Raw genomic sequence first — 26326 nt, 5'->3', positions numbered from 1 at the left:
TAAACCAGGGATTCATATAGCAAATGCCAATGACCTAAGTCGCCTTCCTTTGCAAGAGAATGATGAACATGTCCTAAACCCACAGGAGCTCATGTTAATGATGAATTTTCTAGATTCCTCTCCAGTCTATGCCAGGCAGATAAGAAACTGGACGAATCGTGATCCAGTCCTGTCTCAAGTGAGAGATCAGCTGTTAAATGGATGGTGCCAGGAACTAGTCTCTGGTCAATTGAAGCTGTTTTTCAACTGAAGACACGAGCTGAGCAGTTAAGATGGTATTCTATTATGGGGTGCATGTGTAGTGGTTCCTGCACAAGGAAGGGAACCACTCTTAGTAGAGCTACACTGTGCCCATCCAGGGATCTCCCGAATGAAGATGATAGCACGGAACTATCTTTGGTAGCCGGGGATGGACGGCAGTATTAAAAATGTGGTAAAACATCATGTGCAATGTCAACAGCTGCAAAGGTTGCTGGTGGCAGCCCCATTACATCCATGGGAGTGGCCTGGTAGACTCTGGGTGCGAGTGCACATTGACTACACCTGTCTTTTCCTTGTAACCATGTTCCTACTAATTATAGATGCTCATTCCAAATGGTTAATTGTTTATGAAGTAAAGTCGCCAATGTCCGGCGCTACTATAGAAAAACTACACCAGAGCTTTGCCACCCACAGATTGCCAGATGTCATCGTCTCAGATAATGGCACTGCATTTACAAGCGCTAAGTTCCAACGATTTATCAGCCTCAATGGTATCAGCCACGTGAAGACTGCACCGTACCATCCGTCATCAAACAGACTGGTGGAAAGGGCAGCACAAAGTTTTAAGACTGGAATGAAAAAGTTAACAGGTGATTTGTTGGACTTGCTCATTTTCTATTTCACTACAGAACAACCCCCCCACATTACGACAGGAGCAACACCTGCAGAACTACTGATGAGGCGCTGTCTTCGTACAAGACTAAGCCTAATACTTCCCAACTTGGAGGGGAAGATGGAGAAAAGTCAAGGGAACCAAAAAGCGACTCATGATTTGCATAGTCATGAGCAACAATTTACTGCTGGAGAAGCAGTATATGTAAAGAATTTCAGTGGAGAACCAAAGTGGTTGCCTGGTAAAATAAGTTCTGTTATCAGACCATTGTCATACTGCGTGGAAGTGGAAGTATGTGGATCACTTAAGAAAAAGAGAGATACCCCAACAAAATGATGTTCCACTTGTAACCATTACTGAACCGATGGTTCTTGTTGAAGTTGCTCACCCAATGACAGAATTGCCCAATGACTCTGTCAAAGTGGAAGACACTGAACTAATGAGGTACCTAATACTAATGTCCCTGTGGGATGGTTCCCCGAGCAGACTGTCAAAGTCATTTGGCAGAATGCCTCATCGCCAGAACTTTCCAACAAGCACCAAGACGTAGCTTGGCTGGTGGTGAGAAAGGCCCTCCCCGTCAGATCCTTCCTACACGCCAGGAGGCTCACCCCCTCTGCACGTTGCCCTCGAGGTGGCTGTGGTGGGGAAGAGACCGTTGTTCACCTCCTTGTGGATTGTGCCTTTGCAAAGAAAGTCTGGAGAGAGATGCAGTGGTTGCTGTCGAGGTTCATCCCGAGCAGTTCTGTGACACAGGACTCTGTGCTCTACGGGCTGTTCCCAGGGACACACACCGAGACAAACATCGACTGCAGCTGGAGGATCATCAACTCGGTGAAAGACGCGCTTTGGTCTGCCCGAAACTTGTTGGTCTTCCAGCACAAAGAGTTGTCCCCGACCGATTGTTGCGGACTGGCACAATCCAAAGTCCAGGACTACGTGCTGAGGGACGCACTAAAGCTTGGGGCAGCTGCCGCAAAGGCGCAATGGGGAAGGGTCGCTGTCTAAGACCTTTCTACCACAGCGCACCGAGAGACTGGGAACTGTTTAGAGCCCCTTGGGCTGTACAGATCAAAATGAAAGGCTGTAAATGACTGTAATATTGTTTGTACTGATGCACCTGGTGATACATTTTGTAAAAGTTTAACCTGGATTGTACCCTTGTAATGTTGTTTTTGAAATGGTTTTGAATGTGATTGAAGATATTTTATGAATAAAGTATATTTTTACAAAAAAAAAACCTAATACTAATGTGGCTCCAGATAATGTGTTTCCTACAAAAGAATCTGACGTCGTGGAGCTGCGACATTCCCCACGGATCAGGAAGCCACCTGAAAGACTGAGCTTGTAATTTCGTGACCGCTGTAAGTATTGTAATGTCATGAGATAAATATCCTTGTAAATACAAAATGTACAGAAAAGTTAAAGGGTGAGGACTGTAGTAATTATAGTTTTGGGAAATGTTGGACTGTAGCTTTAAAAATAATCTTGTGTTGTAAGATCACATGATCTGTGTAAACCAATGTTTTAGCAGCACAGGGAACCTCTACAAGGGCGAGTTCTTCTTTAGTTATGGGGCAGAATTTTTAGGTCGGCAATTGGACGCGAAATTGCCCGAGATGACTTAGGGCGAGTGTCCCGACTTCATCCCATGCTTGCACGATGCTTTGGTCAGTGGGCACACGTGAAAGTCGGAAGCGTGCCCACCGACAATTAAGAGGCCTAGTGAGGTCATTAAAGTTGTAATTGTCTCCGATTTTTCATGGTCCGTCCAACCTTACGGTTGGCGGACGGGCGAATTGGCCAAGCGGAATTTGCATTTTTCATGAAACCTCATCCAAGGGCGGGATGAGGTTTCCGTTATTAAATAAAAAAGAATAAAAATCTATCATTTTTATCACATACATGTTCAGGTGACTGAATGTGAAGCTTGGACATTTTTTCCCTTATTTTATAAACTTTATTTAACTGTTTTCATGACTTCAGCTCTCTGAGGCAGCTCTCTGCCTTCAGGGAGCTTTCATTCAGCGTTCACCCGCACCCATGCTTACGTTAGCGCCCGCCCTCCTCCCGCCCCCACCCCAGCAGCGCTGAGCATTTCAGTGCGCGCTTTACGCTGGCTGGCCATTAATTGGTCAGCCAGCGTGAAATCGTGGCCGGGGGCCGATCCCGGTTGGCAGTCCGTTCCCCAGCCAATCCCAGGCCCACTGATCGCGCCCGCACGCAATCCTAAAAATTCTGCCCATGGAGTTTGATGCACACATGTAGTTGCTGCTGCTGCCTTATAAATAAAGTTAAATGTTTCCACTAAGAAAAATTGTCTGAAGATCAACTCTATAACAGTAACCAACAGGTAACTTCAAAATGGTACACCAACCAAAGTTTCAAGTCTCAAAAAATGTTAAGTGGTAGGTCAAAAACAGATTTCCTCATAGAAGGATTATGAATTTTTGTACATCTCATGTCTGTACTTCTGCTTTCTCGCATGCTGATCAGTACGCAATGATATGGTCATTTGTAATAGCATAAAAACTGTGTTAAGTCGGAAAAAGAATAAGTTTTTGTGTTCTAGTTATGTGGCATTAATTAGTGCTCCTCTGTGTTCTATCTGAAACCACCTGCTACAGAGGCAGTTCAAACAGAGAAGGCTCTACATTATTAAGCTTAACCAGTCCTGTTTTCCCATTCCAACTGCTGTTGCCCAAAGATCCTGCATGATGTTTGCTTTTCTTCTCTAAGCAATGTTTTTCCAAGCTACCCTTGAGAACAATATACAAAAGAAATAGTCAGCTAGTGGCCTTTCTCTCCCCTCAAATGCATCTTATTATTTGGCTCCATAAATTTGTGTTGTCATCTTGGTATGCATTGCTTCGTGTGAAACTGATATTATTTGTGATGGGTTCTGATGCCTTTGCTGCATACTTTTGTGAAACTGAGAAAAAAAATGTTTCTATATTTTATGTCATCCTATGGGGTGCAACAAAGGGGTAACAATCTTCTCAAAGTACTTTTACTGTAATTGCCACAACAGCAATTTTTATGTAAACTTACCACTTGAATAATGCAGTTGACTAAACTATCAAAAATATCAATTATCGGCTGGTAGGCCTCACTTTAATGTTGTTAACCAGTTTCAGTTAAATGCTAAACATGCTTTCAAAATCATAGGTTTGTTTTGTGCTAAGATTTATTTGCCACTGGACATACCATTTGGGGGCCTTTTTTATTTTTTAAGCTTTTGCAATGCCTGGGCATTTTTATTAAGAATTTTTATTTTTCAATGAAGACCTTTTGATTATTTTCTATGTATATTCAAAAAGAGCACCAACAATAATTTTGCATGTGTACAGTCCACAATACTTCATTTTTTGTTAATTAATTGACTATATGCTAAATTACTTTCCCATGGATACATTTTGAAATGTGGTCCCAAAGGATGAGAATCCAACATACTGTATGCCAAAAATGTCCAGAAGCTGAAAGTGTTCCACAGAAAGTTTGATTTATTCTGCAATTGATTTTTAAAATAGTAACAAAGAAAAATAGACTGGATACAGAAGTAAGGGAGATCAGTAATTTACTTTACAGGCCTTGAAATAAATTATATTGCCCTGTTAAATATTAAAAGCAAACTTTAAAATAGTTTATGTCATCATTAAATCATTATTATGAAGTATTTCCATTCTCTTCTGTGATTGTCATTCTTGTGAAACAGTTCAGAAATGGACTTATATTTGAGGTGTCGTGGTAATCTGATGTGTAATATACCTTTAAGAAGAATGTTATAATGGAAGATCATATGATCTGAGTGTCCAATAGCAGAGTAGCGCAGGCCACCTCATTCAGAAGTGATTGCTATCTGAAACAAATTTGGATTTTAAGAAGGTGCTAGAGATAGCATTGACAACGGAAAGTGCAGTTAGAAATTGGAAAGCCATACAGGGTGCGCAAAATGGCACCGTCCTCCACATCAGGCAGGAAGCCCCAGCCAAAATGGGCGTGAAAATGTTAGAGGCAGGAAACAGCACCCGCTAGCAGGAAAATGAAAAAAAAGCACTCAGCGGCAAAAACAAGGAGTAATATCAATAGAGATGGAAATAAACAATCTTTTAACAATTGGCACTTTAAAAAAATAGAGGGCAGAATTTTGCCCTTGATGGGTGGGCAGGCCCGACCGACTCGGCGGCAGGTGGGCAGCCGATCACCACCGCTGAAACGGGCCCCGCCGCCATTTTACGTGGGCAGGCTAATTAAGGCCCGCCCAGCAAGAAGTGCATGCGCATGAAAGAGCGCACATCTCCCTGAGGCAAAGTGCCGCCTCAGGGAGATCGCTGAAAGTCTGTGAGACATTAAAAATAGAAAAATAAATAAATCATTAACATGTCCCCCTCATGTGAAAATGTCACACGAGATGGGACATGTTAATGAAGTACACAAACACTTTAGTAAACTTTTTTAAACTTAAAATCAAACCTCATCCCGCCACTGGATGAGGTTTGTGAAAAAAATCACTTACCCACCTGCCCGTTGGGCCCGTGCGCCAACCCGAAGTTCAAATGGGCCCCTCAAAATCCTGGTCGATTGGTCATTTAATGGCCTTAACGAAGCCTTTAAATAATGGCGGGTGCACGTCGTGCTGCATAGCGCGCCCGCCGACCGAAACATCGCAATGCCACGCACTGACATCGGAACGCTCACGCGATGTCAGCGCGCGACATTTTAAGCACTGACGTGTGGGCTCCGCCATCCGCACGTCAGCCAGAAGATTCAGTCCAGAACGTTTTGATCATCATAAAAATAGCCACATAATGAGACAGTATAAGGAAAGAGTCAAGCAAACTTTTAAACAAAAGAAAAAAATCAGTGAGATCTACAATGTAGAAGAGCCTGAAGCAACAGATTCTGATATTTATTTGTTGTATAAATTGAAGGTTGGAAGAACAGAACTAATCTGTGTAACAGTGAAAGTGAATAGTAGGCCTGTTCGAATGGAAGTGGACACAGGAGCTTCCACTACAGTACTTGGGGAACATACCTTCAAATGTCTGAGTAATGGCAAACATTAAATAAATTTGGAAGAAACAACTTTCCAATTAAAAACTTACATGGGTGAAGAAATCCAAGTCAGAGGCATTAGTAAAGTAGCTGATCATTATGGAAGCCAATCGGTAAAGCTACCAGTGTTAATATTGAGAGGCAGAGGACCAAGCCTCCTAGGGTGAAACTGGCTAAGGAAAATCAACCTTGAGGGACCGCTGAGATTCCAAAAGGAAGCAGGAAGCGTTTATGCTTTGGAAAAGGAGTGTGTAAAGACTCAACAACCTGAAGAACTGCAGGCTGCCTTAAGCCAAAACATGGAAGAACAGCAGAAGGAACTCGAAGAGACGTTGCTTAAGGACAGAGTTTGAGACGCGGTGAGCAACCTCTGAAAGAAAAAGAAAACTTGCTGAAAAACATTCACACACTACAAGATTCCCTCAGGTCAAAGTTTGTACCACTGGAAAAGTACAAAGAGAAACGGAAAGAATTCAGCACCTCTCTGACCAAAATGAAGGATGAGTTGGCAGAGAAGAGACAACAATTCTTCATTTTTCAGGAGGCAGCAAACAAATACAAAAAAGAGACGGAAGAGCTGAAAAATCAGCTACGTGAAGCCAAAGAGGCTTTGGAGGCAAAAGGACACTGCGGTCTTCAGGAACAAACTTGGGAAGATCCAGGGGCTGCAGGCAAAAATTCATGTGGATCCACAGGCCACCCTCCAATCACGAAGGCCAGACCAGCATCTTACGTATTGAGGGAAAAGGTCGATACCAAATTGGACAGACTAGAAAAACTGGATGTAATACAGCCTGTGCAGTTCTCAGAATGGGTAGTGCCCATAGTCCCGTCCATAAACCCGACCAGAGCGTCCATATTTGTGGAGACTACATATTGACAGTTAGTAAAGTAGCTAAGCTAGACAGACACCCTATATCAAAAATTGAAGACCCGTCTGCCAAGCTGGCAGGTGGAAAAACCTACACGAAGCTTGATATGAGTCATGCTTATCAACAATTAGAGGTAGATAATGCCTCCCGGGAATTTGTCACAATTAATACCCACAAAGGGTTGTACCAGTACACTCGATTGCCTTTCGGTGTCTTCTCAGTTTGCGCCATCTTCCAGAGGACAATGGAAAGCTTACTGCAGGGACTGCCCCAGGTTGTAGTCTATTTAGATGATGTTTTGGTTACAGGGTTCACTGAAAAAGAGCACATGCAAACTTAGAAGAAGTCTTAAAACACTTCTTGCAAGCTGGAGTGTGTTTAAAAAAAGAACAGTGCACATTCCAAGCAAGGGAGGAAATCTATTTGGGTCACCAGGTAGATTCACAGGGCCTCCACCCACTTGAGGAGAAAGTGAGAGCCATAAGAGACTCACCTGCACCAAAGAACATCTCAGAACTCAAATCATTCCTAGGAATAATCAATTATTATGAGCGGTTCTTACCCAATTTGTCTACAGAACTGGCACCCCTGCATTATCTACTCAAAAAGAACCAACGTTGGTCTTGGGAGGCGCCCCAGAAAGAAGCTTTCAAGAAGGTCAAACAGTTGTTACACTTGTCCAACCTGTTAGTACATTATGACCAGAGGAAAGAATTAGTGTTGACTTGTGATGCATCCCCCTACAGAGTGGGAACAGTGCTCTCCCATCAGATGGATGGTGGAACAGAATGACCTATTGGTTACATGTGAAGAACGCTCACCATAGCAGAAAAGGGTTACTCACAGATAGAAAAAGAAGGCCTGTCAATCATCTTTGATGTTAAGAAATTTCACCAGCATGTACACGGCCGCCATTTTACTATCGTTTCAGACCACAAGCCATTGCTAGGATTGTTCAGCGAAGACAGGGCTATACCACCCATAGCCTCAGCAAGAATATAATGGTGGGCTTTAACCCTGGCAGCAGATGAGTATACTTTCATACTTGGGCCTGGCAGTCAAATTGCAAATGCCGATGCACTAAGTCATTTGCCTTTACAAGAAAAGGAGGTGGAAGTCCCAGTTCCACAAGAACTTATTTTGTTGTTACATTTCTTAGGTTCATTACCGGTATGTGCTCAACAGATCAGAGACTGGACAAGTAGGGATCCAGTCCTATCACAAGTATAAGAACAAGTACATCATGGTTGCTCACAAGAGCCTGTATCTGATGAAATGAAACCATACTTTAACAGAAGACATGAAATACCAGCCAGGATGGTATCTTATTGTGGGGAGCACGGGTGATAGTACCTTCAAAGGACAGAGAGGCATCGCTAATTGAACTACACAGCGCACATCCAGGAATATCCCGAATGAAGACCATAGCACACAGCTACCTATGGTGGCCTGGGATGGATGGTGAAATAGAGAGTTCAGTGAAGAATTGTGTGCAATATCAGCAACTACAAAAGTTGCCTTCAACAGCTCTGTTACACACTTGGGAATGGCCAGGAAGACCACGGGTGCGGTTACACAATGACTATGTTGGACCTTTCATGAGAACAATGTTTCTGCTCATTGAGTTGATGCCCACTCAAAAAGGATGGACATATATGTGGTGAAGTCACCAACGTCTTCTGCCACAATCGAGAAGTTACGTCAATGTTTTGCCATTAATGGACTATCAGGAGTGGTCATTTCCCATAACGGCACTGCATTTACGAGTGCTGAGTTTCAGTGGTATCACTCATGTAAAAAATTCACTGTATCACCCTTCCTCAAATGAACTGGCTGAAAGGGCAGTTCAAACATTCAATGCTGGCAAGAAGAAATTAACTGGAGATTCCTTAATAACCAAGCCAGCACGTTTTCTTTTCCATTATAGGACCACCCCTCACACAACAACAGGTGTCACACCTGCGGAATTATTGATGAAATGCCATCTCAGGCCGAGGTTGAGCTTAATAATGTCAAATTTAGGGGGAATGTGGAAAGGAGCCAGGGAAGTCAGAAAACTAGACACGACTGGCATAGTCCCGAGGGGAACTTTACTGTGGAAGAAACAGTATACACACCAAAGTGGTTACCAGGTGAAATAAGTGCAGTGATTGGACCTCTATCTTACCACATGGAAGTGGAAGGCCGAGTCATATGGAGACACGTGGATCATCTAAGGAAGAGAGAAACTATGCACCAAGAAATGATTCCACCAGTGTTTGTGACCCGGTCAGCATTTCCTGTTGAGAGAACTCAATCCAGTACAGACACATCTGTTGTTCCTTCAAGAGTGGAGGATACAGATCTGCAGGAGTCCACCGAAGCACCTGATGTTCAGGCAACTCCAGAAAAGGAGGTTCCTGACAAAGAATCTGAAGCGATAGAGTTGAGACGCTCTACACACATAAGGAAACCCCCAGGAAGACTGAATTTGTAAATTGTTTATCAGTGTAAATATTTTGCTATTTTGAGAAGATTGTAAATGTAAATATAAAATGTGTTTCTGAGTAAAGGGGGAGGGATGTGGTAATCTGATATATAATATACCTTTAAGAAGAATGTTATAATGGAAGATCATATGATCTTAGTATCCAATAGCAGAGTAGCGCGGGCTACCTCTGTAGTTAGTAGTCTGTAGTCAGCAGTTAGTAGTGTAGAGATAGAGTTTGAAATGTAAGCACATGTTTAGTTGCTGCTGAGTACCTCTGTAAATAAACAGAGAGTTTCTACCTATTACGTGTCTGCTACTCAACTCTATCATTATTACCAAATCAGCCACACCTTACAACAAGCGTGTGAACAGGATCCAACAAACCGGTGACTAGAATTCAACAGGGGTGCACTACTTCTGTATGTATTTGGAGTGAATTATTTTGGTTCATTGATAATTTGGTCTCACTCAGCATTTGTGCATTCCATCCATTACAACAGTCTCCATAAAATAAACACTAAGCTCACAGTCTCACCCAACAGAGTAACATTTCAACTCAGTAACATTTTCAAGGGTTTGTGGGTTCCTATGAGTTGAGTATTTAGCTGGACTCTGTAATTCAGGTTGAGGAAAATTATTTTCATGGGTTGAATATAAAAATTTCAATGAGTTCAAATTATAAACATTATCACTTCAAATTCAGATTGTATTTGGAGTTACTGCATCCCTTGCAGATAGCAAAAGGAGACTACAACTGCTCTGCCTCTTTAAAGTGGCACTTTACCACAGTAGCAACCTCACAGTTCCTGATTCTTGCAGTGAGCACACCATTGAAACTGGGTCCAAATTGGGAAACCAGGAAAGCTGCTGAACTTGCTCTTGGCAGCTGTTTTACCCATGCTGCTCATGAGCATCATCTGAAAAGCGCCAGAATACATGTCCTACACATAGGAGCATTTCCAGAAACCCATTTTGCCAAACCTCAAATGAAACAGCCAGTACTCAAAACTAGCACAAGAAAGTAGCAAGGCCCATAGCTCTCAACAAATCCCACCACAACAGTGAGAGCTGTCATACAAAACATGACAATAACAGTTTTCCAAAGAATACACTTCTATCATAATTAATAAATTATTTTCTGAGGCAAACCCTTCCATGAATTATCCTTAGAGAGGAATAGTCACAAACTTGTTACATGTGTTATGCATTTGTTACTTACTGCCCAAAGCACTTAACTAAACAACACAGGATTACTTTGACCCATTTCGCTTTTGGCAATTGATCTACATTATTTAACTTTGGATATGAGCTCAAATTTGCAGCCAGAAAGTAAATGTGTGGAGTATTAGCCAGATGCCTGCCAAGAGGAAGTCAAGCACTCTTTCCCCTTCCATCATGCGTGTTATTATTAATCCTGTCAGACTGTGATAGAATTGACCTTGTGTTTGCAGGAGGAATGCATTCAAAGAGCACAGATTACAGAAGCTGAGGGGATGGAATCGAAAACATACTGGGTGGAAATTTCCATTCCTGCCAGCGGCGGGAATCATGGCAGGTGGGGGCACTAAATTTGGCCTGATGGGAAAAGTCAGACTTTCACCGGCAGGAAATTAGATTGGAATTTTGTTCTCCCGACTTTGATAGCTGGTTAAAGGCGAGTCGAGTTTCCCGCTGACCTATGTCGGGAGCCACATTTGCATTCATTTGCATCTCATAAATGTTCATTAAAAGGCCATCTCACCGGAATTACATTCCACCTGCAAATTAAATGGCCCACCAGTGAGAATTTAGAATGGTCTGTTACTTGACTGTATATAAGTGACATGCACCTGATGAGGTTTCACTTCATCAATGATGTCGAGACCTTCTCAAGGACCTTGCGGAAATTCACCTGAATGTCCTCAGCAAATGCTGCACCAAAGCTGGTCAAGGGAGGCAGGTGAAGGCTGGAAGGGGGTAGGGTAGAAAGGTGGAGCAAAGGCTGAACAGGGGAGGTAGTCTTACCAGGGAAGGATGGCGAGAGTATCCAGGGAAGTAGATGAATGTCCAGGTAAGGGGGGAGGATAATGTCTGGGTAAGGGTGGGAAGAATGTCTGGGGAAGGGCTTGGGGAGTGTCTTAGAGGGCAGGGTCAGTGGTGTCAACGGTGGGGTCCATGAGGGGGGAACTCAGGGCACTGGTGATAGGTGGGAACAGTCACAGTCAGAGAGAGGAGTGGGATGCATTAGGGTGGCAGGTCCAGGGTGAGACTCTGGTAGGTGAAGGTCTTATCAGGTGGGTCATGGAGGAGGACAAGACAGGTGGCTTGGATAACGGGAGGGGGCAGGGCCAGGGTGGTCCGGGAGGGGACAGTGAATGCTGGTTGGCTCTGAGGGGAGGAAAGGCATGTGGAGGTGAATCGTGATAGGGTCCAGGCTAACAGGGAAGAGGTTCAAGGGTGATAAGGGAGAGAGGAATAGTGATGATGGGTGGGTCTATGGTGATGGTAGTGGGTGACAAGGGGAAGGTAGAAGGTGGTGGACCGAGTTGAAAGTGACACACACCATTTTTCCAAACTGACCTTGAACACTGTTACAACCAGGTGAGCAGGGGCGAACTGGATCCCCACTATTCAGCCTCCTCGGTTGGTCACAACAAAGGTTTTTAAATTTCTTTCCCCATGGATGCCTTTTTCAATCCAAATGTATTTACTTTTTAATGAAGAGTTAATCTAATCATATTTCCTTGAATGAAAGAAAACATAAGTTTATTAGTTACCAAACCCAAGAAAAACACACACACACAGACACACATACACACCTCAGAAGTAAGAAAAGTTAGAATCCAAATAAAAGTTAAAAGAATATACGATTAAGTCCTTTGCTTCTCCTTGAGGCGTAGATTGTTCAATGTTGCAGCCATTTGAAGTTAGCTGGTTTCCTTTAAAATCCTTAAGTTGCATTGAAATCTAGGTAACTGTACATCGCTGGAGGCAATTTCCTTCTTTTAATTCTGTGGTCCATCTTCCAGAAATCGATGGGTTTCTCTCAAGGTTCTTTCTGATGTATAGTTGTATCTCTGGGGATAAATTTTAGACTGTTAAGGAATAGGGTTTTGCTTCTTAATACAGAGATAGAGAGATTCTTTACTGCTTCCTTCAGCAGCTTTTTCTGGTGACTTTGATGACTTCTCTCTATTTATGGCCTGGCAAAGCCAATTCTTAAACCTCGCCTCTGTAAATTCCAGGAAAGGAATTTGATTAACATGCCTCACAGTTATTGTTGTAGAACAAGTAATCACATTTTTGATCTTTCATCTCAGAAACTTTTGTGTTACGACCAGGATGGGAAGGATGCGCAATTTATCTAGCCCACTACTCCGCAGGCCATACCATTAGTTTAAATGTTAATTTTCTCACTGAAATAGCCAATTGTGCACCTATATCTCTGGTACCCAGAAGAAAAGAGAATCTGACCAGTCTTCTTTCAAAAAACTCAGAATGATTAATTTATTTTAAAACAAAACTTCTTTTAACAAGTTGCATGTACTGGTTAACACACAGTTGTAATTAAGAAATACAAATATTTATCTTGTCCTAAAGAATTCCCCCAGCACACGCACACACACAGACAAAGGACAAACAGATAGAGTCTCTATGCAGAGATGGGCTTTGGAGGATGGGCATTTTAAAATAAAGGATAAAGTCTGTAGGGTCTCAATGCTGCTGACCTGGACTTCCCTCGTGTGAAGATGGGCCGCTGGTCCCCAGTGGATGTCTGGAAGTTCTCACCAACTGGTCTCAGCTTTGCAGGTCCAAGTGCAGACTGGTTACACTCAAATGAGGGTTCTCTGGCTACAGGTTTTTAGCCACACACAATTTTAGGCAAGGTGGAGAGAGGGAGCCAGTTAGGGTAAGCTTCCTTCCTCAGCTTGTTCCCCAACAAGACTGCCTTCAAAACAAGCAGGTTCACAACTTAAGTTTCCTTCCTGTCACCCATGTGATTTCCAGCAAGTTACCAACCTTCCTTTGCAGATTTTTTTCTCCATCGATTAAAGTGATTGCAGTTCGAAACAAACAAGCATATCTTCCTCAAGTACCATAAAGGTCAGGTGATTTCTTGGAAGAGGCCTGCCTGTTGACATTTCCAAGGTGAACTTATGACCTTTTAAAAAAAATCCCAAATTAGCATCCAGAAGTCCAGAACATGCCATGTCCTTCTTTTTGTAAAAGAAAAATTCAGTCTTGAGAGATATGATTCTAACATTTGATACATTTCAAGACAGTAGAAACCAACAGGAAATGGGCTTATTTTGTCCTCACAGATGCATATTTAATGAGCGGAGAAGCCGAAGGTCACGCATTTTCATCCGCCCCACAGCCCAGCAGGAATCACACCAACTTTCCCACCCACCACCGGACTTAGTCTACAGAATAAAAAATTCCGCCCAGTGACTTTGCAGGTGTGATCTAAATCAATGGAAAATGTAAACTCTGATGTTAGTACTTGTGTTCTGTCTACATCACATGTACTTGTATGCTGGTAGAATAGGTAATGTTTTAACAAAATTACTTACATGTTTGTGCTTTCCAAGGTAGGGGATATCAGTGGTATCAAATTAAATATTTTCCATCATGGACACCCAGTGTCGGCTTCAGACATTTATAGATCAGGTACAACAAGGTTTACTTCCTGAATAAAACTCCTCCAACTCTGCCCTGACAAAGTTAACTTTTTTCTCCGAAAACTGCTTCTTGCCATCCCATTGTGAATTTTTGCATTTGTTACACAAGCTACCCACATGACTTCATTGAGTAAATTAATTGATTAATTGCACATCATGGACTGGATTTTACAGGACACCATGGTCCCCTGCCCCCCACCCAACTAATAAGTCAGGGGGAGCCCGTCCACAATACCAACGGGCATCTCACAGCAATTGAACACTGGGAGCAGCATTAACTACTTTAAGGTGAGAATTGTAACTCTTTCTTGGGAAGAAGTCCCGCTCTGGAGAGCTGCCAGCCAATTGGGTGGCTGTCAGCTCTGTAGTCCCGGCTGTGCCAGCTGAGAGAAGTGGCAACTGCCCCACCACACTGAGGAGCCCAGGTAAGTCGGGGTCAGGGACCTGAGGGGGTTGGAGGGCTGGACTCACGAGGCCAGGGGAAGGTTATAGGGGGGATGACATGGTGGGGGTGGGGGGGGTGGGGGGGGTAGTGGCGGTGGAGGGTACCTCTGATAGGCCCAGGTGGTCAAAGGTGGTCCCACCACACGTGCCCGACACCAACCCACATAGTTAAAGTTGCCAGACTTCCTGCACGGCGTGGGCCTTCCCTGCCCCAGGTAAAATACTGGCCAGTTTGAGATGAGGGCCTCAAGTTGCCAATAATTGGCCACTTAACGGCCTCAATAGGTCCAAGGGCAGGCAAGCTACACACTGCTTCCCCAGACCCCTGTAAAGTTTCAGACTGGTCGGTGGCAGGGAGTGGGGGGCTGATGTGTGAAGGTGGATAGGGGACAGGGTGTGTGTAAAGTCTAGCCCTGTGTTCTGTTAAGGGTCAATGGAGCTAGGTTAAAACTGTCCAAACTCATTTAATCCTTACAGCTATGGGAATATCTGCCTGTTTTTTGTGGACATTTTCTGCATCCAATAGAAATAAAGCTAAAAGATAATAATGGCTTGAAAGGGGAATAAGGGCCTGATAAAACCTGTCAAGCTTTTCACACACACCATATCCACCACTAGGTCAGTGGATATACAGCAAAATTTCTTCCTAGTATAGCATACATATATTCAAGTTTGTTTAAAGTGGTTTAAATCAGAATGACAGTTTTAAGAACCAATTAAGGATTTTGGGTGGTTCTCACACAATGGGGTGTACCCCATCAATGGCTTGGGAGGCTTAAAGGGGGCAAAAACTTAGCAGCTTCTCTGATGACCACTTGACATTGGCTTTTCCCTCAATTACACAAAGTGCGGCAGCAGGCGTAAAACTCAGTGACCTTGCTGCTGGCCGCAATAGCGGGTTTCACGCCATATTCACTTCCCACCTCATTAATTATGCAGGAAAGGTCAACACGCCATATCGCCAATGGGTGGCCTCTGATTCGCCCGCCACATCGTGATCTCACCTCTTCCTCACTCTGGGCGCCATATTTAAACTGCAGCCGTGCACACAGTTCTCAATGTCTGCAGCCCAGGACTACTTCACTCAAGATATGGCCCCGAAAGCCAAGAAGATGGCAGAACTAAAGTTCAGTGACGCCTCACTGGAACACCTTTTGGATGCCGTGGAGGCCCACCACAATGTCTTCTACCTCATCTCTGGCTGCAGGAGGTCCACCAGCCTCACCACCGCTGCCACCGCCTCCCAAGCCTTTGTGGTCAGTGGCAGCGCTGCACGAAAGAGGTCAGCCACCCAATATAGAAAGAGGATAAATGATCTCATCCGTGACACCAGGGTAAGTCAACCATCTCACCACTCTCAACTCACAAACTCCCAAGCCCATCACATTTCACAGGGATCTCACTCACTGACAGCTCAATGGACATCACCACCTGCGCTCTCGCAAACACTTTCACCTCCTCTGCAGATCGTGTCCTCATCCCATCCATGGCACCACTCACCACCCACACATGCCAGACAACCTTCTCATCTGCCCTGGCATGTGCCTTGCTCATACTCTCTCCATCTGTCTTTATGCAGAAGATTGTGCACAATCGCAGGGAGAGGTTCCAGACAGGGGATGGAGTGTCAGAACTCAAGGTCCTAACGGAGTTCAACAACAGAGCCATTGAGCTGGCCAGAGGACATGGACCATGCCTGCAACAATGGTGAGGTTGGCGGCAAACACCCACATGAGGATCCTGCTCCAGATCATCTTTCAGTCCACACTACTGTAAGTGCACTCTCCTGTTTTTTACTAAGCTGCCATGCACTAATTATCTCTACTTTCTTTCATAGGCACCTCTGCCAAGTGCCCGACACCCTCAGCCAGCCAGGCCCTCAGCTCCAGCCATGAGGATACCTCAGATGAGGAACCAGAACACAACAGCCTTGAAGACCCATCACAGCGCTCACTCACACCCTCCACCAGCGCAGAGACTCACACCTCGGTGGGACTTAGATCTAGAGTAGGCTCGGGGTCACAATATGATGATGAGCACAGAGCACAATCTTGTCCACAGCAGGCGGAGGCAGGGACATCCAAGGTCGCCAGCACTCAGAGGACTGCTGGAGGCCACAATTCAGCTGAGTCCAAGTCAGATGACGAGCCTCTGGACTTGGTCCTAAATCAGTTGCTGGAGCTGCAAAGATAACCACTGGAATAGCAGGAAGTGATGTCAGCTGCACTCCTTATATTGCAACAGATAATGGAAGAGCCTGCCCGCCTTCAGTCTGAGATGATCGTACTGTCATGCCAACACACCAAGGTCAACACTGGTAAGGTGGCAGCCACTATGGAGGCTTTGGTCCAGGACATCAGTCCAGCACTGCTGCAGGACCTGCACTTCATTGGTGTAAGCCTTGGTGGCAACCATCAATGTCAACGCGAGAGGGGTCTAGGATACATTGATCTCACTCCAGTTGCCCCTTCTCATTGAAGACTCAGCCAGGGACCCTCGAGCATCCATTTTGATGAAGAGCAGCAGTTGGGCACCTAGGGGCCATCCATTCAGGCAGGAATGTCCAGCCGATCCCAATCCCCTCTTCCTGCGACCCCATCACATCCAGCTCCACAGACCAAGGAGGGTGCACCTGCCCCACAGCAGGAGACCCAAAGCAGGCTGGGGTCCTCCAGGTCTCAGCCTTCCAGAGGATGCCTGCTGAAGTCATCACAGACAACGGGGCGTAGCAGTCAGCAGGCTGCCTCCACCTCCACTGTTAGTGTCGGGGATGCACCCAAACGTAGCAGTAGGAGTAGGGAATCAAGAAAATAATCAGACCACAACGGTGGCACGGATGTTCATAACATGTATGTAATGTTCACAACCGTAAATAGAATCACACCCATTCCACATCTCTTGTGTGTGCCTCCTTGTTATGATGAGCTGTGTTGCAGTCACTCAGGTGACACACCGTGGTCCCTCCCCCCCAATTGTCACACATGTCGCTATCATGGGCTTCTCATCAAAGTAGTCTGCTTCCATATCTCCACAATGCGTGCCCCTTTTGCACATCATTCTTGACATCAGTGATATCTTGATCTTAATGATAAATGTGTTAAGGAATGAACCTTGTTCACATGCTTTGCAGGGTCATGCCATGTTTATTCTTAGCTGTGTAAAATTGAGGCAGGGGTGTTCTCCTATCTCGTCTGCATTCTTGGAAGATGAAGGTGTAGTGTACAAGGAGAAAAAGGTCATATGTTGTGCAACTCCATGTGCTCTCTGTCTCTCGGCAGGGTTTTCATGCTAGCAGCACATATTCAGAGCTAGTGTCCACTGCTGACTGCCAACCACATTTTCAACTTTCAGAGTGTACATCTGCTAAGCTCACCAGTAAGTGGGACACCTTGCCACCTCAAGGTGATGAAGCTTGGCCCCTCTCAGCCACATTATTGTCCAGGCACTCGAACATCCAAACTTGAGCGTTTCTCACCCTGTGGTTGTGTGCCTTGCGGGAACAAGGCTCTTGTCACCAACTAGGGATGCAGTGCTGTGTGTCCCTTCACCTGAGTACTCACTGAGGTCACTGATGCTAATTCCAAATGGTCATTTCTGGCAGGCAATAGAGCTTTGAGCAGCCTCTGGAAGTGCACATGGTTGCTTTAGACAATGCGTAGGGGAGCAATGGGATAGGAGCAAGGGTGTACTCAAGCTGAACTGTGCTCCTTATTTGCAATGACGCGTGGAGTTCATGGCGTGTGTGCATTTTGGACATGGCAAAGGCCAGGGCTGGCCATAGGGGCACAATATTTGTGTTAAAGAGAAGGCATTTTAATGTCAGGCAGGCAAGAATTTGACATTGTCATGCTCAGGTGGTCCACATCCATATCAAACTGAGGATAAATGTAGCTCAGGGTCCCTGAGAGTTCTGGATGTCAGTGTGATTTGAAAGAATGCTCCACAGGCGACTGAGTCATCTTTAAATGGATTCACAGCTGCGGAACGTCATCGGCTGCCTTGTCCGAAGTATGAATCATCTGATTCACCATCAATGTTACACAGAGTGCGTAGTTCCATTGCTTCAGATGGATCTCCTTGAGGAGCCTTGTCATATTGAAGGCATACAGCTATGAGACCCCTGAGAATCGACCGACAGCTCCTGGCTCTTGTAGGCTGCCGTAGCGACTGAGATGCTGGAGAGATGCTTGAAGAGGCAGCACCTTCTGACGTCTGATGCCGGGACGCCTCCCTCCAGTTAGCACCCCAGCTCAGCAAGGACACATGCTGCCGAGGGTTCATCATCCTTCAAAGGATCAGGACAATGTGAGCCTGAGTGGTGCATGGGCAAAATGAGAGGAGTTGCAATGCTGGTGATCATGCTGGCCCACGAAGGATGGCTCATGCCCAATAGAGTACTCACTACAACTCACCATCCTCCTGGTGGAATCTGGTGGCTATCAGAGCCTCATGTGCATGCCTGCCTCGTCTGGCCTATGCTATAGCCTCTTCCCCTGCAGCCTTGGCTTCCTCAATCTCATCACCCTCATCCCTTTCGAAGTCCTCCTCAAGGGAGGACACGTATCGTTCCTCCATCTTGTCATATGGCAAGTCCTCCCCGCTTTGCAGCACCAGGTTGTGCAGCGCTCAGCAAGCCACAGAGATCCGTGAGGCCCTCTGGGGACTGTACTGGAGTGCTCCCCCCGGTCTGTCCAGGCTTCGGAATCACATTTTTAGGATCTGTGTGATGTGCTCCACCAATGCTCGAGTAGCATCATGAGCCTCTCTCTGCAGGAGTCTGAGGCTGCCACAGGGGCATTATCAGCCAGGTCCTTTGTGGGTACCCTTTGTCACCGAGGAGCCAGCCCTGGACCCTGTTTGGTCTCTCAAAGATGTCCGGAATCTGAGATCTATTCAAGATGTATGAGTCATGGATGCTTCCTGGGTATCTGGCACAAACCTGCGTGATCAGTTTCTTGTGGTCACAGACCAGCTGTGTATTGAGTGAGTGGTAACCTTTCCTGTTTATGTACTGCAGTGCCTATTGTCAGGGAGCTGTTATGGTCACATGAGTGCAGCTGATGACCCCCTGCACCAGGAGGAATCCAGCAATCTCTGCAAGGCCCAGTGTTCTGGCATCCTGGTTTGCTTGACCTCTGTCAATGTTCATGCCTTGGCAAAAAGGGCATCTGTGACCTTGTTGTGAGGGTGGCCAAGTTGGTACTATTGATAGAGTTGATCCACGGACACTTCTTGGTTGGAAGCTTTAAGTTTATTTTCAAGATACTCAGAAGTAACTACACGTGTGTTTTCAACTCCAACTCTATCTCTACATTACTAACTACTGAGGTAGCCTGTGCTACACTCCTATTGGTTACTATGGATCATGAGATCTTCCTTAACAAGCATTAATTTTAAAGGTACATTACACACTAAATAAAATCACAATTAGTACATTCCTCCCCCTTTAACTCGGCTATACATATTATATTTACAAGTACAAATTTTTCAAGACAACATAATATTTACACTGGGTAAGCAATTTACAAGTTCAGTCTTTCAGGTGGTTTCCTGGTACATGTGGAACGGCGCAGCTCCACAACTTCAGATTCTTTGTCAGAAACCTCCTTTTCCAGAGTTGCTTGAGCATCAGGCACTTCGGTGGGCACTTGCAGTTCTGTATCCTCAACTCTTACAGGAACGTCAGACATGTCAGTCCTGGATTGAATATCCTCTACAGGAAACGCTGACCCGGTCATGATCACTGGCGGAACCAATTTTTGGTGATTTGTCTCTCTCTCTTCATTAAATGGTCCACATGTTTCTGGATGAGCCGGCCTCCCACCTCCACATGGTAAGATAGAGGTCCAGACACCGCACTTATTTCACCCAGTAACCACTTTGATCCTTCTCTTAAGTTCTTCACATATACCAGCTCTCCCCCGGTAAATTTCCTCTCATGACTATGACAGTCGTGTCTAGTTTTCTGGCTTCCCTGACTCCTTTTCACCTTCCCCTCTAAATTCGGCATTATTAAGCTCAATCTCATCCTGAGACGGTGTTTCAACAATAACTCTGCAGGTGTGACACCTGTTGTTATGTGAGGGGTGGTCCTATAATGAAAAATAAAGTGTGCTCGATTGGTTGCTAAGGAATCTTTTAGCTTTATCATGTCTGCCTTGTATGTTTGAACCACCCTTTTGGCCAGTCTATTTGAGGAAGGGTGGTGTGGTGCAGTTTTCACATGAGTGATACCGTTGAGGCTGATAAACCGTTGAAACTCAGCACTCGTAAATGCCGTGCCGTTATCAGAAACGACTACTTCTGGTAGTCCGTTAATGACAAAATTTTGACGTAGCTTCTCAATTGTAGCACTCGACATTGGTGACTTCACCTCATATATGTCCAACCATTTTGAATGGGCATCGACAATTGCAGAAACATTCCAACATAGACAATATGTAACCGCACCCAGGTCTACCTGGCCACTCCCAAGGTGTAATGGAGCTGTCGATGGCAACTTTTGCAGTTGCTGACATTGCACACAATCCTTCACTAAACTTTCTATTTCACCATCCATCCCAGCCCACCATAGATAGCTGCGTGCTATGGTCTTCATTCAGGAAATTCCTGGATGTGCTCTGTGTAGTTCAATTAAAACAGGCTCCCTTCCCTTTGGAGGAACTATCACTCGTGCTCCCCTCAATAGGATGCTATCCTGGCTCGTAATTTCATGTCTTCTGTTGAAGTACAGTTTCATTTCATCAGATACGGGCTCTCGTGGCCAACCGTGCAGCACTTGTTCTCGTACTCGAGATAGGAATGGGTCCCGGCTGGTCTAGTCTCTGATCTGTCGAGTGCATACTGGCGAGAAATCTAAGAAGTTTAACAATAAAACAAGTTCCTGTGGAACTGGGACATCCTCATCATTTTCTTGTAAGGGCAAATGACTAAGGGCATCAACATTTGCGATTTGATTGCCAAGCCTATGTACAAAAGTGTATCCGTAAACTGCCAGGATTAAAGCCCTTTTAGTATTTCTATATCTTCTTTCTAGCGCAGACTTTAATCTCGGCCTTCTTTTTGACTTCACTATTGGCCAGACTTCTTTCAGATGCAAACTCAACTTGTCTGAGCTCAGTGGCTGAGTCTCCCAAAATGTCATTATCTGTCTGCTTCTTGGAAAATTCTGCAACTTTTGCTTCAAAAACCTCTTTGGCTTCATTCAGCTGATCCTTCAGCTCTTCCGTCTCTTTTTTGTATTTGTTTGCTGCCTCCTGGAAAATTGAACATTGTTATGTCTTCTCTACCAACTCATTCTTCAGTTTGTTCAGAGAAGTGTTGAATTCTTTCTGTTTCTCTTCATACTTTTCCAAAGGTACAAACTTTGACCTGAGAGAATCTTATAGTGTGTGAAGGTCTTTCAGCAGATTTTCTCTTTCCTTTCAAAGGTTGCTCACTGCATCTCAAACTCTGTCATCAAGCAGGGTTTCTTTGAGTTTCTTCTGCTGTTCTTCCAGGTTTTGGCTTAAGACAGCCTGCATTTCTTCAGGTTGTTGAGTCCTCACACACTCCTTTTTCAAAACAGGAATGCTTCCAGCTTCCTTCTGGAATCCCAGTGGCCAATCAAGGCTGATCTCCCTTAGCCAATTTTGCCCTAGAAGGCTTGGTCCTCCACCTCTCAATACTAACATTGGTAGCTTTGCCAATTGACTTCCATAATGGACAGTTACTCTGCTTATGCCTTTTACTTGAATGTCTTTACCTGTGTATGTTTTTAGTTTGGCAGCAGTTTCTTCTAAATTTAATTGACGTTCACCATTATTCAGATATCTGAAGATACATTCCCCAATTACTGTCGTGGAAGGTCCCTTGATCACTTCCATTTTAACAGGTCTGCCATTTACTTTCATTTAGACAAATGTTGGTTCTGCCTTTCCAACTTTCAGATTAAACAATGACTAAATGTCTGAATTTGTTGTTTCAGGCTCTTCTAAATTGTAGGTGTCATTGGGCTTCTTCACCCCCTACTCCTCAACCCCCTTCCACGGCACCTTCCCATGCAACCGCAGAAGATGCAGTTGCCCCTTCACTTCCCCTCTCCTCACTGTCCAAGGGCCCAAACATTCTTTTCAAGTGAAGCAGCATTTCACTTGCACTTCCCTCAACTTAGTCTGTTGCATTCGTTGCTCCCAATACGGTTTCCTCTACTTTGGAGAGACCAAACTCAGACTGGGTGACCGCTTTGCAGAACACCTTCGGTCTGTCCGCAAGCATGACCCAGACCTCCCTGTCGCTTGCCATTTCAACACTCCACCCTGCTCTCATGCCCACATGTCCATCCTTGGCTTACTGCATTGTTCCAGTGAAGCTCAACACAAACTGGAGAAACAGCACCTCATCTTCCGACTAGGCACTTTACAGCCTTCCAGACTGAATATTGAGTTCAACAATTTTAGATCATTGAACTCTCTCCTCCATCCCCACCCCCTTTCTGTTTCTTCCCCCTCCTTTTTGTTTTTTCCAATAATTTATATAGATTTTTCTTTTCCCACCTATTTCCATTATTTTTAAATGTATTTCCATCCATTGTTTTATCTCTACCTTTTAGCCTTTTTAGTATTCCTTCACCCCACCCCACCCCCACTAGAGCTATCTGTACCTTGTTTGTCCTGCTTTCTACCCTTAATTAGCACATTCCTTTAGATAATATCACCACCTTCAACACCTCTTTGTCCTTTTGTCTGTGACATCTTTTGGTTATCTCCACCTATCACTGGCCCTTTACCTAGCTCTTCTTGTCCCAACACCACCACCCCCCCACCCCACCCCCCACCACCCCTTTAAACCAGCTTATATTTCACCCCTTTCCTATTTTTACTTAGTTCTGTTGAAGGGTCATGAGGACTCGAAACGTCAACTGTGTTCTTCTCCACCGATGCTGCCAGATCTGCTGAGTTTTTCCAGGTATTTCTGTTTTTGTTTTTGTTTTGGATTTCCAGCATCCGCAGTTCATTGCTTTTATCATTGGGCTTCTTCTTTTGTTTACAAGCCTGCTTGAATCTTTCCTTACACTGTCTCATTATATGTCCATTTCTGCAACAATAATAGCATTCAATGTTTTTAAACTGCCAGTTGTTAAAAGACTGCTTGTTTCTACCTCTATTGAAATTATTCTTTGATTTCACTGCTAAGTTATTTTTCCTTATTCTTCAGTTAGCGGGTGCTGTTTCCTGCTTCCTGGCAGAGTTTGCATTTTCGCACGCTTTTTGGCTGGGGTTTCCCACCCGATGTGGAGGACGGCGCCATTTTTCTCACCCTGTATTGCTTTTGAATCTCTTACTGTGCTTTCCATGGCCAATGCTATCTCTAGCACCTTCTTGAAATCCAAATTCACTTCAGACAATAATCTTTCCAGAATAGTGATCACACCACACACTAAATGATCTCTGAGCATGTCGTTTTGAGATGTACCAAACTCACAATGTTTCGTTAGCTGCTTCAAATTTGCTACATAGCATGCAACTGTCTCACCCGGGACTTTAATTCTTGAATTAAGTTTGAACCTCTGCATCATTACTGAGGGCTTTGGCTGGTAATGACCCTTCATGAGATCCACCAATTCATCAAAATTTTTCGAACCTGGGGCACTGGGTGTTGTCAAACTTTGAATCAAACCATAGGTTTTATTCCCACATGTGCTCGCCTCTTCTCTTCCCCCATAATCTCGCTCACTTGAAAAAGGAACATGAGGCGTTCTATGTAATGAAACCAATCGTCTGTGGCTGAATCAAAAGTATCAATTCTTCTGAATTGCGGCATTTTGAGAGAGGATATCTTCTTCAATTTTAGCAGAGTTTTCTTCTTACAATCACTGGGCGAGGTATAGTGCCGATTTCTTTTCAACTTGATTTCTTCTGTTTAATCTTGTTATATCCTCGTCGCCAGTTTGTTGTGAGTGGTAGCCGAGTTGGTACTATTGATAGAGTTGATCCGCAGACACATCTTGGGTGGAAAATTAAAGTTTATTTACAAGGTACTCAGCGGCTACTACATGTGTGCTTTCAACTCCAACTCTATCTCTATACTACTAACTACTGAGGCAGCGCGCACTACACTCCTGTTGGTTACTATAGATCATGTGATCTTCTTTAACAAGCATTATTATTAAAGGTACATTACATTTGTGCATTGACACTTGAGAGATCCCACAGAGGCCCCAGTGGAGCCCTAGATGGAAATCCAGACCTAGAAATTTAGAGCAGCCATGACTTTCACAGTCACCGGCAATGGATGCGCTCCCAGTCCCCATGGCACCAATTCCTGGAGAATGTGGCAAATGTGAGTCACCAGATCCCTGGACATTCGGAGCCATCTGCGACACTGGTTCTCGCTCATCTACAGATAAAACATGCGAGTTCTGTACACCCTGGGTCTTGTGAGCTGCCTACGCACAATGTCGCTGTCAGCCTCATCCCTGCATCTGGGTGAGGCCCTGCTGGCCCTTGTTCATGACAATATTGCTCCTCCCTTTGACGATCCAGGCGCCTCTGTCACCATCTTCTCCTTCTTCTCTCCTGCCTGTGAGCGATGATACAGGCAGCAATAAATCTAGCCTCCATCTTCCTGATGGTCTCCTCCCTGCAGTATCAATGAGAAAGAGACAAGAGACAGTCTCCAAGGGTCTTCTTTCTGTCAATGACTTGTCAGTGAATGTGGGTTCAAGGGCTTTGCTTCTATGTTGGAGAGTACTCACCCCTGAAATGATGGCCAGTGTGGCGTGCGTATCAAGGACCACATCCCCAAAACATGACTGACTGCTATGTCAAAGCTTTGGTCAAGCGCTTGGATGTGCTGCTTTCAGCCCAAGTGCTGGGAGCCTCATTCACTGCACTCTAATACCAGGAAATGAGATTATTTGACGGGGACCTGAGGCTTCTCTTCAGCGAAGCGAAGGAGCTTGTCCATTTGCCCAATTGCTCTGGAGTTTGTTATTACTCTGGGCAATTTCCACACTGTGAACAGGGGATTAAAACAGTGAGATCGATTAGTGCCATTTTGCGGGATTAGTCTCTGCACTGTCATTGAAAGGTTACTAATATGTCTCAGCTGTGCCCCTCTGCTCATTTGGGAATGCGCAGTTCAGTGTGCCAATGTAATCAGGCCCCCACCCTTATCCCAGTGCATGCAGCTGCCCTTCAATCTGCCTACAGAGGCCTCACCAACTGAGCTTCTCCTTATTTTAATTTTGCACTGCGCCATTGCTGCAGGTTGGAAGATGGTGGTGCTGAGCTCTCACTGCCAGACCAGCTTGGACCCGCCCTGTGTAAGTATGGAAACCCCTCCCATCGTCCCGGAAGAACTTCATGTTCAGGTTTCCCTCCCTCACAGGCCTTCCTATCCACCTCCTATATTCCTCGATCCCGTTGTGCTTCTGCTGAATGTTCATTTGTTAGACCCTGAATATTTTTTAGTGGATGTGCCTATGGCCTGTGTGGACCTCACCCAACCTCATCTTGAGGCCACTTACACTGATCAAAATATAACCCCCACCCTCCTCCCAGTCATGTGCCTGAGTGCAACCTTCCCCACTCGTAACCCCAGTAAAGTCCTACACCTACAACCCCTTCTCCTGCCTCAGGCCGGTTCCCCCACTTCCCCAATGCAGCCCTAACCCTACAGCCCATTAAAAACCACCCCCGCCTTAGCACTGGTCTGGCAAGTAGAGACTTGCCTGTGAAACCTCCCTGAAAGCGATGTGGCACTGCCTGCGAAGCCTAGCACTGATTCCTGTGAGCTCTGCACGATGCAAGGTAGGCGAATTAACCTCAAAGATACAAGTGAAGTGAAGGCCACCAGGTGCACATCCCATTGTGAAATGTATCGTTCTAATTGCATGCCAGTGTGGCCTAGTGATCCAGTGGGGAGGGTTGATTCTGGTAAGCAGGGCTTATAACGAGATACAAATGTA

The sequence above is a fragment of the Cetorhinus maximus genome, chromosome 8 (genome assembly GCF_964194155.1).
Source record: "Cetorhinus maximus chromosome 8, sCetMax3.hap1.1, whole genome shotgun sequence".
Classification (NCBI taxonomy): domain Eukaryota; kingdom Metazoa; phylum Chordata; class Chondrichthyes; order Lamniformes; family Cetorhinidae; genus Cetorhinus; species Cetorhinus maximus.
Note: the sequence above shows the minus strand (reverse complement) of the source record.